We start from the raw sequence: 12,546 nt of genomic DNA, 5'->3' as shown, positions 1-12,546 counted from the left end.
ATATCTCTTCCCATAATTTGCGAAGGCTTTGTCATCTGTTTCAGGATAAGAACATGCCTTCCTTCTTTCTTTAGGGTCGTTCTCTAGGTGAGGGCTCAGGGTGCATTTCAAGGATTGATACATAAGAAGCAAAATATTTTACTCTGAACCATTACTGGGGGGGGGGTACGTTCATATGGCCACTTAATCATATAGTTACTTGTTTCTATCAGTTAAAAGAATGGAAAGGAAAAGAAGAAGAGTTTACAAGAATATTGATGATATCTAATGTTATTTTGTGGCTCTCTTTCTGTTTTATATTGGATAGTGACAGTGCTAATAATTAACTCTTAAAATTACCCATAGTATCACCGTTGCTACTGACAGTAGAAAGAATGACAGCAATTGTAGCTTCTTGCCTAAAAAGCACTTTCATTTAAGTTACTCAGTAATCCGTCATCTGATATTTGCTGATACTAAGAGAGCCCAGAACAAAACAAACAAAGCCCTTCTGCCCTTACAGAGCTTACTGAAGGGTCCTTCAGGGTGGGTGGAGAAAAACCAGCATCGAACTAGCAATTACAAAATTAATGAGGATTTTAAAGAAGTAATGCAGGATGCTATGGGAATATACATTTTGGAGTCCTTACTTCTTCTCTGAGAGGTCAGGGAAGGCCCTCACTCGGTATAGCCCAGTGATGGAGAGAGACAGGCATGCTCCCCCTCAGCCTTCATAGATGTGGAGTTGGAGATCCAGAAGGTCTGGGTGAGCTCCTAAAGTTGCATCTCAACCAAATGGAGAAGCTAGAACCTATACCTGGGTCTTCTGGTTCCTAATCCTGTGCTTTATCCAGTGGAAAAATATGTATCAAGGAAATAAGTTTGTAATAGAAAAAATCAGGCCAGCTATGAGTATCAAATCAGTCTTACTGGGGCCCTGAATACATTGCTTTAAATGTATTCATTTAAAAGGCACCTGGGTGGCTCAGTCAGTTAAATGTCTGCCTTTTGCTCAGGTCATGATCTCAGGGTCCTGGGATGAAGCCTCGAGTAGAGCCCCCTGCTCAGTGGGGAATTTGCTTCTCCCTCTTCCTCTGACCTTACCCTCTGCTCATGCTCTCAGTCTTTTTCTCTCAAATGAATAAATAGAAAAAATCTTTAATAAATGTATTAGATGCTTGTGAATAGATGCCTCAGGGTTGCAGTCTGGAATTAGAAAGCAAGTTAACCTCTTTATCACAGATTTGAGATGACAAGAGATAAATGGCCAGGGGAGTGCAATGAGGAGACAGAACCGTACAGGGATATAGGAAAATAAAGTTCAGTGGAGAGGTGGGTAGATGTTAGGCTAGAAGTATGCAATGTGGCATCCAAGAGACCTGCATATTAGACACTTTTGTGACTATGGCAGCATGCTTGATAAATTTCATGGATGATGATACATATGGTTTGAAATGAAGGTAAATAAAGTCTGACATTTCAGCATGAAGATAGTTCCATTTAACTCAGCTTTCCATGTTTGGCCCTAAATCAAGCTTTCCAGAAGAGCCCATTTGAAGGAGTACAAATGCAAAGTGGAATGGCTAAGGGATCAATCTGTTTGCAGTGGGCATGAACTATGAATAGAGAGAGAGAGTACATTTCCATGTCTTAGTGAAAAATTGATTAACCATTCATCAGTTAATTAAAAGAGAAAGAAAAAGAATTAAGTAAAGAAAAATATTTAAAATAAAATAGCATGGAATGCTCGTTGGCTTTTACTAATGACTAATGCCATCTAAAACTAGGTAACAAGGAGATTTTATATGAATCATCTGCTCACTTCTGTCTAGAACTATAATGATCTCTCACCCTCAAGAACAAACAGTAGAATGTATCACTTCTGTTTTTTAAAATGAGCAAAATGTGACATCACATTCTCCTAAAATATGTATTAAACTATAGAAATAACATTTAAAAATAAGTATTTACTTTAATTCCTCCCAATTTATCCTCCCTCATCCTCTCCCAGAGGTAACCTGGAGGTTAACAGTAAGAACCAGGTTTTCTAAGACCCATTACTCCTGCATTTACACTGTATATCTCTTATAAACCAGCATTTCTGCTTCCACGAGGCACTGTCATTTTTTCATGTTTCTTCTTTCTAGAACACTTCCTCTCCCACTCAGAATTCAGCTCAAAAGTCACTTCCGTAAGGAAGCCTTCCTCATCCTCAAAGAAGATTATCAGCTACCCTGGTTGTATATTTCCCATTCTTTTGTGTTTATTTTTTATTCTTTTTAAAGATTTTATTTATTTATTCATGAGAGACACAGAGAGAGAGAGAGAAGCAGAGACACAGGCAGAGGGAGAAGCAGGCTCCATGCAGAGAGCCCTGATGTGGGGACTCAATCCCAAGACTCCAGCATCACGCCCTGGGCCGAAGGCAGGTGCTAAATCGCTGAGCCACCCAGGGATCTTTTGTGTTTATAATAACTTTAATAAAATAAATTAAAATAGTATAATTCATTATTTAAAGTCTGTTTAGAGGAAACTCCATGGCAATAGGAGCGACAATGGTCGTGATCACTGCCAGAAGTATTCCTGACACATGGAAGAGGCTCAGTTGGTGTTTACCAAACAATAGAAAAAGTGAAAGAAGGATGTAGAACCTTCTTGGCTTGTGCAAGTATTCATTGGGCTTCTCATTTAGAAGCAGCTCCATCTGTCCTCTTGGTCTTCTTTCTAGCAACCAGAAATTGAGTGGATGATGACAATAACATTATTTCTATACAAGAATTTATTTCTAAGTCTAAAACAAGCAGTACATAGGGAGTTTGTAGAAAATACCCGTCATAGCTGGATAACATTGGATGCTTTTGCTAGCGTGTCTTTTTTCCAATATGGTGGCAGAGCCTTGACAGATCCTAGCCTGACTTCTGTTATTTCCCTCAGCCTTCTGAATTTTTTTTTATCTTTCCAGCATATGAAATAAATAGATCAAAATTTAGAAAAGAAGATTCGGTCAGGAATAACAGTTGAAAAGAACCAGAGCCAATTCCTATCTTAACAAAAAAAGGTGGAATTTATTGGAATGAAACGTATGAATAGCTGTAATTAAATTGACTTAATAATTTTGCCATCATTGAAATAAATCAGAAAAATTAGGTATCAATAAATATTTGAGAGTTGGCAAACTGGTCACCCAGAGTCCCCATTTGGGTATTAAAGGAACTGTTGATTTTGTCCTGAGAGTGGAACTTCGTTTTAAAATTTGACCTCAGGTTTAAAACAATATTTTACCCAAAAACCCATATATCCTACTGCTTCGTTTTAAAATTTGACCCCAGGTTTAAAACAGAATATTTTACCCAAAAACCCATATATCCTACTGTTTCGTTTTAAAATTTGACCCCAGGTTTAAAACAGAATATTTTACCCAAAAACCCATATATCTTACTGCTTTGATAAAATAGGTAATCCATGAAATACATTACAATATAACATTAGTTCACAAAGATAGTATAATAGTAAGTCATGCATAAATTTCAATTGTTTCAAAATAGTCTTTCCATAAATTTTATGTTTTCAAAATTTCAAAATTTTAAAACCACCAACTCAAAATAAATGGAGATTGGCTTGAATGCCTTTGTAAGTGAAGGGCATTTAAAAATCATCTCTGTCCTTGTTTCAGGTGACATTGCTTTGATTTGCTTACTTTCTTCATTGGTATTACTTCTTATATTTTTACTTTCTATTCTGTTTTCTGTATCCTAGTCTAATTTATTGGTACAAACATCTACATGTCTTTTCTGCCAACCATAAGAAATTAATTTAATAAAATAAGATTGACTGATGTGGCTTAATCTCCCTCTTACTGATAAACTAAATATGTGGTGGACTGATGTTTCTGTGATTCTGGGTATTTGATGTATTTTTCTCTCTCTGTATGTATTTATGCATGTATCTAAAAGATAAATATATGTGTATATGTAAATGTACTATGTATTTCTGCAGTGTAAAAATATATATGCATGTATATATGTATGTGTGTATATATACTTTTTTTACATTGCAGAAATAAATATTCCACTGAGCAGTGATAGGATCTGAGCAACAGGATTTTTTTTTTTTTTTATCATTTCCCTACATTGCTGCACACACACACACACACACACACACACACATATTTTACCTCATTTCCAATGTTACAATCATAGTATCTCCACTTCCTCTTTGCATATATTGATTATGGAGCTATCAAATGAGTTAGGAAACTTAGAGGTCTTCTTACTCTTCTGCAGAATATTAGACACTATAGAGCCATTTGTAGAAGAAAAACTAGGCACCTTTGGTCTGCAACTAGAAACTCTACAAATTCCACACTGTGTTCTGAGACACGAATTTTTAAGTGTAATCATAGCTATAATTATAACCATAACAAGAGTCCTATATAGACATGCAGGGAAAGGATTCAATTTGGCATCCTTAGGGTGGTCTTTTCTGGTTTCATAATAAATGAAAAGGCATATGCTCTTAAATTTAATTGCAAAACCACTAGTTCAGAGCAAGACTATCTAGGTTATGAGTGGTGAGGCCTATGGTAACATTTGTTAAAATGTTTAGTTGATTAACTTAGTGTAAACTTCATTAACTTAATTTTGCTAGGGTGTTTTTCATGTTTAGCCAGTTATTAATGAAATTCATACCACGTTTACTAAGGAAATCTATGCAATTCTTTATAAATTCATTCCTAAGCTAAGGACAAATAAATGAATCTCCTATACCCCTAAAACACCCCCTCTCTGCCTCGGCCCTGTCTAGAGTGTCTTTTTGCTTCTTTCTTTACTTCTCTGTGCACTGCTAATATGCTCTTCATTCTGGGGTCCCGCTCCTTCCTGCCATTGGTCCTTATTATGGGAACAAGATGGGTGGAAGTGACAAGAAAAAGCCTGAGAATAGGGATTAGCCAAGCCCAAGACCCGGTTTCCTTTTATTTTTGTGCTACAACTGCCTCTAGCACGTGGCTTCTGACCCCCTTCCCTCTCACCCTTGTCTCCCCAGCTACAGACACCTTTCCTTCACTCCATGAAGTAACACCCAGTACAGCATTGTTCCTGAGGGAGAATAAATCACCCTGTTGTAGTCTCTTTGAGAGTAGGCTCTGGAGACAGACATATTTCGGTTCTGCTATTTATTAGTATGATCGTGGGCATATTTCTGCAAAATAGGAATAGTGCCTCCTTCCTCTGCTGTGAGGAATAAGTGAGAATTTATGTCCTACTCAAGAATTGGTTGCAAAGAATGGATCTTATGCTTCACAGGGAGCCTTTGCATCTAGTCAGATCTGCCAGGCAGCTCTGCTTTCTTTGTCTTTGTCTCTCTCTCTCTCTGGGAAGACACATAGTTTCTCATCTTGTTTGGTCTGTGCATCTATCCGTTTTTCTCCTTGAAGACTGGCCTTATTCTGTTTCTTGCACAGTGTACAAATGTGTCTGTTTGCAGCTGAGTTTTGTGACCTCTCATTCAATAGCTCTAGAGACTCACCAAGAAAATATGCAAAGATGGGTTGGAAGCTGGGAGACTTTTGGTTTCCCAAAATGGGAGATAGGCCAGAGGCAGCTGATCATGGGAATGGAAAGGAAGCAGCCAGTCCGCTTAAGCAAAGTATTCCTACAGGAGGAACCCAAAGTTATTTTCCCTTCTTGATGGCTTCTGAGTATTTTGCCTAGTCTCTGCCTATAAGAGCCACTCCTCAACACCCCTGTGAGCTTCATGGAACAGGTGGAGGAGGGACATAACTTTTTGGCCATATGAGTAGTGGGACTTGACTTCAGGAGTTATTATTCAGGGGTAGGTTTCCTATTAAACTTTTAAGTTTTGCAGGACTTGGGAAATCTTTTAAGGGCCCACAGACCATTATGGTCTGACCTGGAGTTCAAATCACTCTCCATAGGATAATTTCTTTGAAAAAACACCACCTTGTTTCCATATGTTTACAAGTGAATAGTTTGTAAATCAGAACCATTTCACAGGATAATATTCAGTCACTTCCTTGCATTAAAAATATTAGGAAGTAACGTAGGGACACAGATGGGAAGATTACCTATGTATCCACCATTAGAAATAATAACAGCTCCCATTTATGGACCTCTCCCTATGTGTCAGCCACACTGTGTGTTCGAGGTATTAAATGATTTCATGTTTATAGCAATGCCACAGATGTAGATGCTGCTGTGACCTCTGTGGAACACATGAGATGGAGACCCAGAGAACTTAAGTAATTGGTGAAGGTCACACAGCTGGTTACTGACTGGGGACTTGACCCATGCAGTCTACCTCGTATTTTTTAACTACTTCATTTCCACAAGGTGTATCATCCTCCTATAAAAATATACCACAATTTGTTCGTCCATTTATTCATTCTCCTATTGATTGATGTTCACTGAGGATGGTTTTTATTGTTTCACTCTTGCACAAATTCGAGGCCACTGCCTGTCCATGTCTTTTTGTGCACATATGTGAGAAGTATTTGAGCCTATGTAGTTCAGAGAGCACTTGTTGGAATAGAGAAACAACCTTAGACTTTCTGAGACATTGCATCATGGCTCCCCAGTTTCTAGTGCCACTTTTTACCCCTAGTGGCAACTTGTAAGAATTCTCAGTATTTAGCATCCTTGTCCACAGCTGTTACTATCAGACTTTTACACCTGATGGTGTGAAGATATCACATTAAATTTAGATCTCCCCGATTAGTCTGTGAACATTGAGCATTTTTTTTGTCTAGATTCATAGGCCACTTACATTTTCTGTAGATTGCTTATTCATTCCATAGATACACCCATTTATGTGTTGATTTTTTTTCAAACAATTTTCAGAAGTTCCATGCAGTTCTAAAGGGCAGATCACTTCTATCTGAGAAGACACTGAAGTATTAGAAAGATACTTCTAATGGCATCTGAATGCACGTTTTACACCTCTACCCTCTTAAGGCAATAGTGTGGTTCTGTTATGCGGTGTTACCGAAACTATCTAGAAAGTTTCTTCAATGTGTTCTTCATGTGCATCTCAGAAAAGTGAAAAGGTATAGTTGAGTCTTTTAACATCAACCAGCTACTTAGCTGTTTAAACTCTGTTTTAGCATAAGCAACAGCTTTACAAAGAGGTAACTCTAATGCATGGTAGAAAGTTCTGTTAAATTGGAACCTCGGTCCTCAGCTGCCACTGTGACAAGCAGTTTCTCTCCTGCCTCTCAGGTAGGAGTTTTCATCTCTTGACGATTGACAGATTTGGCTGCACAGTTGAGCCATCTTCCAAAACACACCCAGTGATTTATTACCGTGAAGAAAGTCACTGACAAGAAAATGAAAGTATGCATGAGACCTGGCATGCTCGAGCTCAGTTTTGCTCTGGTAACATCGTGTGCCTCCATCTGTAAAGAACAGAGATAATAGGCTCTTACCATAAGTAGGTCAAACGGTGGCAAAATTATTACTCTAGTGTTTTAATGCTCTTTGAGAAAATTTCCAATGAAGGCAAAGATTGGGGGAGGTGGACTGTGCGATATGTGTGTTTCAAGTGATAAAGTGACATCTGAGGCACTTTTCAGACATCTGTCTTCTTAATGAACCTTCTCAGAAACTGGCAAACAATCTCAAGAACTGATTGAACCCAAGAGACTGTAGCTTCCATCCACAACCAGGTCTCTGCTATGTTTGCAGACCAAGACAGCAAGATGGTATGGCTCAGCTGAGACTGACCCTGGAGTACCTGGGATGATTTGCTAAATCTCTCAGAGCCTTGGTTTGCTGACTTGAAAAATGGGGATAATAAAATCCCTCAGGGGTTTGTAAGGATTGGAAATGATGTACATAAAATGTCTAATGTGGTGTGTGGGATGCAGTGGTCACAAGGTCATAGAAATTACTGTCATTACTGTGAACACACTCCTCTAACTGTTCCCTGTCTCAGACTACTCTGTACACTTGTAGGGAGCCCAGGCTTATGCCTATATGTGGTCCTGTGACATCACAGCCTTGTTCCAGCCCTGTTTCTCCTTCTTAGGAGCATCTGTAAGAGTCCAACAGGCATGCGCCCACTTGTCATGAGCACAACGCCCCTCTCTTCTTGAAAACCAAACATACCTCTCCCTGACCCATTCCCTTGCAGAAACCAGGCTTTTCCAGCCTCTCCAGAAACTATGAGGCACCATCAGGTCCCCCCCAAAAACTGACTTGTCCACAATTCTGTCATGAATTCATTCTTTTTGGTTTCTTTGAATCAGAAAGATTCAAATCAGGTCAAACAAAACTGCCTCAATACAGTGATCTCTGACTCCTCAGCTCAGTTTGGTCACTTTCCTCCCTACTTCCAGTTGCTTCCATTATTGCTTTCACTTGATAAACACTTGGCAGATGTTTGGGGGATTATATCTAAGTGTACACATATACATGCTTTCATGTACAGAACTACACAATCTCACACACAGCAGCACAAATTCTTACCCTCCCGTTGTACAGGAGGAAAAGTTCTGGGGGATTAAAAGGAATAAATAGTATTCTATAAGAACCTGGAATGAGAATTAAGAATAGGAAGAATAAAATAGCTAAAGGCAAAGAGCATAAACAAAAGGTGTAAGAAGGTAGTTAAAAAGTTAATTGAAAGAGACCTGTTAACAGTCTTGAAACCAGTTAGGGCTAAATTAACTAAAGAGAGGAGCTGATTGTATAAATTTTCAATTATAAATATTACATATATATTTAAATATTCAACATGTTTGTATATATATATATAAATAGAATATATATGTATTTCAAATAATAATAATTTTTAGAATAGAGACCAGACATAAAAAATAAAAAAATAAGATAAAATTAATACTATTTTTGTTGATTAAATGGTTTTGTGTCTTTGATTTTTAAGCCTCTCTGGAAGAAAGAAATACTCAGAACATCTTAAAAGTCTTTGCGTTTCAGGTTATCCCAAACTAAATTCCTATATTGTTGCATATTTTCACCTTCCAGTTTGCATAAGTCTCATGACTCTTTGATATTAACATTTATATTAATCAGGAGACATTTACTAACTTATGCCAGGCATTTGTAATATAGTCTTTGGAGACAAATTTCCATCAGATATTTGTTACATTGTCACCTTTGGAAAAAATGAAGGATACTTTGCTTCTCTTCCAAATCTGATTTCTGAGGTTAAATATGCAGCCGTCCTTCAAGTCTCTAGCCATGGTTTGAAATCGCTAGGTATTTTTTTCTCAGCGTTCAGCACAATTAGTGTGGATGAAGGGTTTGGAGGAGCAGTGTGACCCCCACCATGCCCTACGGCTGACAACAGGTTTGCATAGAGTACAAAAATACTTGTCATTTCCTAGTTGGCATAGTTCTTGCATATTTTTTTTCAATCCCTCAAATTTGTTTTTCTCTCTTTCTTAAATAATTTAAGTATCTCAAAATGAATCTCCCACTTTGAGATACTCAAAAATTCTTGCTTAACTCTACATTCATCAAATGTAACAACCTCAGTCCTTTATTGTGTCAGATCTACAATTTGTTTAAAATGACTGCCATTTAACTTCATTTTTTAATTTATTTCCCTCTTTTTTTGTGATTTCCCTCTTGAATTAAAAAAAATGTTTTATGTTCACCTGCCCACCATTTAATACTAAAAATAAAAATAAACATATAGAAGTAAATCTGAAGTGATTCTACATATAGAAATTTTAATTAGCTTTGGGAATGTCAATTGAAGTGTCCAAAGACCTTAATATCATCATAGTTTAAGTGTTCCCTGTCTAGCAGCCTTGGTTTGGACCTTCCTGACTTTTCATTAAAGTACTCATGAAGACTAAGAAGAATTCACAATACTGATAACTCAGGTTAAGGAAACACCTTTTGTCAAAATCTGGTGAGACTAGCTTGTAACTCTATGACCTGTGGAGTGCTAGTGAGAATGTAGAAAATGTTAGCGCTTGCACTCTGGCATTTCACTTATAATTGACTGTAAGTCAGAATCAGAGGGCTGTGAGGAAGGGACGGTCACTAAAGGACGCTTATTGCTGGAATATGTACACTGGCCTCCTAAGGCAGTCATCACTCTGGGTCCTTTTGTGTCCAGGGATAAATGGTGCAGGTCCTTGGAATATGCAAATAGAAGATGATATTACTTAAAGGGCACCTGAGTGGCTCAGTCGGTTAAGCATCCTACTTGTGATTTTTGGCTCAGGGCATGATCTCAATTGTGAAATTGAGCCCCGCATTGGGCTCTGCATGGGGCACGGACCCTACTGGAGATTCTCTCTCTCCCCCTCTCTGTGCCCCTCCTCCTCCTCCCTCTAACAACAACAACAAAAAGATTATATTACATGAACTTCAATGTCCTAATTTTTTTTACATACTTTGCATTAATACACCTAAAAAATTAGCATCAAGAGTGAGAAGGTCTATGTGAGTGTCCTTGGCATTGTGGGGAATGATGGGTCTGTAAGTATCAGAATGAGATGAGATAGATATATATATATATTTCATCCAGGCTAGAGTAACAGGAAGATACCAGAGAGCTGGGACAGCTGGGTGTGGGGCAGTGGTGTGCTTGCAAAAGTTTAAAATGTTTAGTAACCATCTTGAAGTAGGAGAGTCCTGACTGGTAACATTTGCCAATTAACATGGCTTTCCCACTATGGCCAATCTCTAGTTAACAACATGACATTGAACATGAAGTTAGGGAGAGATGTACACATTAGCAGCTCCAGCACACCACAGATGGGGCCAACTGTGTTTCCCCACCACCTTCAATCAGAGAGATATGTGTCTGTGTGTGTGTGTGTGTAGTAAAATTTTTGATGATCTCATCTGAAGTACCTAGTTTCCAAGGTCACTAGAGAGGGGAAGAGAGAGAAATCTTGGAGAAGGCATGCCCTTTCTTAATTGCCCCTTTTAGAATGACACACCACTTCCATTTTCATTCCGGTGAGAAGAAACACTTAAAATTGTCCCATTTCAGTGCTTATAGGCTAAGCAATATCATTTTGCTCTGTGCCCAGGGTGAGAAAACAGGCTTGGTGGGTGTATTGGTTAAGCAACAAGTCACCCCTAAAACTTAACAGCTTATAAAACAGAGACTAATTTTTGCTCGTGAATTTGTGGCTCAGCAGCTAGTTGAGCTGGTCTCCACTGATCATGGCCGGGCTTGTCTTGTATGTGCAGTCAGCCAGCATCCTTAGCTAGCTCATCAGCTAGCCTCTCTGCTTCTGGGGCATGGCTGACTCTTGGGGTAAAAGGGATTACAGGGCCCATGGGCATCATGTGGCAAGCCTGCCTGGAATGTCAGTGTGATGGCTCCAGGAGCTTTAAGAAGTCTCAACCCACAACTATTTTCTGTGTCTCTGTTCACATTATCTCTGCTATTGTCTTGCTACCAAAACAAGTCACGTGGCTAAGTCCAGAGTCAGAGTGGAAGGGCATGTCACTAACCTCCTCTTCCTTCTTTCTACAATTTGTTTTCCATCTTTGGGAAGCCATCCAGCTTACTGCCCAGGAAAGAGAGCAGTCCAGTCAGGACTTGACCTATTCAAGGGTATCACAGAATCTCAGTACCTTTGAGGGAAACCACTTGTGGATTTCTTTCTCCCCTCTGGATCTCCAGGGGCAGGCAGATGGGAAAGGCAGAGTTTCCAAGGACATCTATTGGTTCTGTTTTCAGTCTTGATATAAATATATTTGCTTTTTTAACTCGATTCTCTATATCAGACAGCATTATTTTATATATTGATTGTAGAAGTAACGTATACCCAGATGTCTTCTAAATGCAGGAAATAAAAAATGCTCCAGTTACACATGAGAGATTTATTTTAGGTTTTACATACTTGGTCTTTTACATTATGTTCTTGTTCTGATGCTCATGGCTGCATATGCAAGATGGTTTCTGAGAATATCATCTTGTAATTGCATCATTCTCCAAATATGTTTATGTTGAGGTCTAATTAAAACACAGTTTTTAGTACATGGATGATACAATCTTCAGCGCATGAAACTTGTTTACCAAGGTAGGATATTTTATTCTCTCAATTAACAATTTAAAGAAAGATTTAATCTCTGAGCCGTACTATTCATTATCCTAATTTATCCTCATTGTGCCCTCCAAGGCCACAGTTTTGATTTGTTGGATGTTTGCCTGCAGAGTCTTCAGAATCTTTAAGGCACTATCTTAAAGGCAAAATTACTGAACCAATTAATAAAAATAGCTCATATAAAGCACTCAAGCTAAAAATAGGGTAGCATAGGATCTTCCCAAAAATCTATACACCCTCACGGTCCCTCTCAAGATTGGTTATCTCTTCCGTGTGATTTCTCCTGTTGTACCTCCTTACCTTCCTCACAAGCAACTGATGGTATCTCTACCTTTAAATGCTTAGAGTGTTCTCAAATATTGTAGTAATAATAATAATAAGAGTCCTGAGTGCAAGATGCCAGCTTTGGGCTAGACTCTTTATATTCATGTTGCAACCTAGAGGTGTAGGTGCTTTGACATCCCTTTCTCATATATGAAAACTGAGTGACAAGGAGGTTAAATCATGCA

At 38.4% G+C, this 12,546-nt stretch overlaps 1 protein-coding gene across 1 annotated transcript in view; it reads left to right on the top strand.

Moving 5' to 3' along the window:
* Positions 1-12,546, top strand: part of NALCN (sodium leak channel, non-selective) — a 321,940-nt gene that overhangs the window by 124,985 nt on the left and 184,409 nt on the right.

Source organism: Canis lupus, chromosome 22 (assembly GCF_011100685.1).
Source record: "Canis lupus familiaris isolate Mischka breed German Shepherd chromosome 22, alternate assembly UU_Cfam_GSD_1.0, whole genome shotgun sequence".
NCBI classification, from domain to species: Eukaryota; Metazoa; Chordata; class Mammalia; order Carnivora; family Canidae; genus Canis; species Canis lupus.
This window is presented reverse-complemented; position numbering and strand designations above follow the sequence as displayed.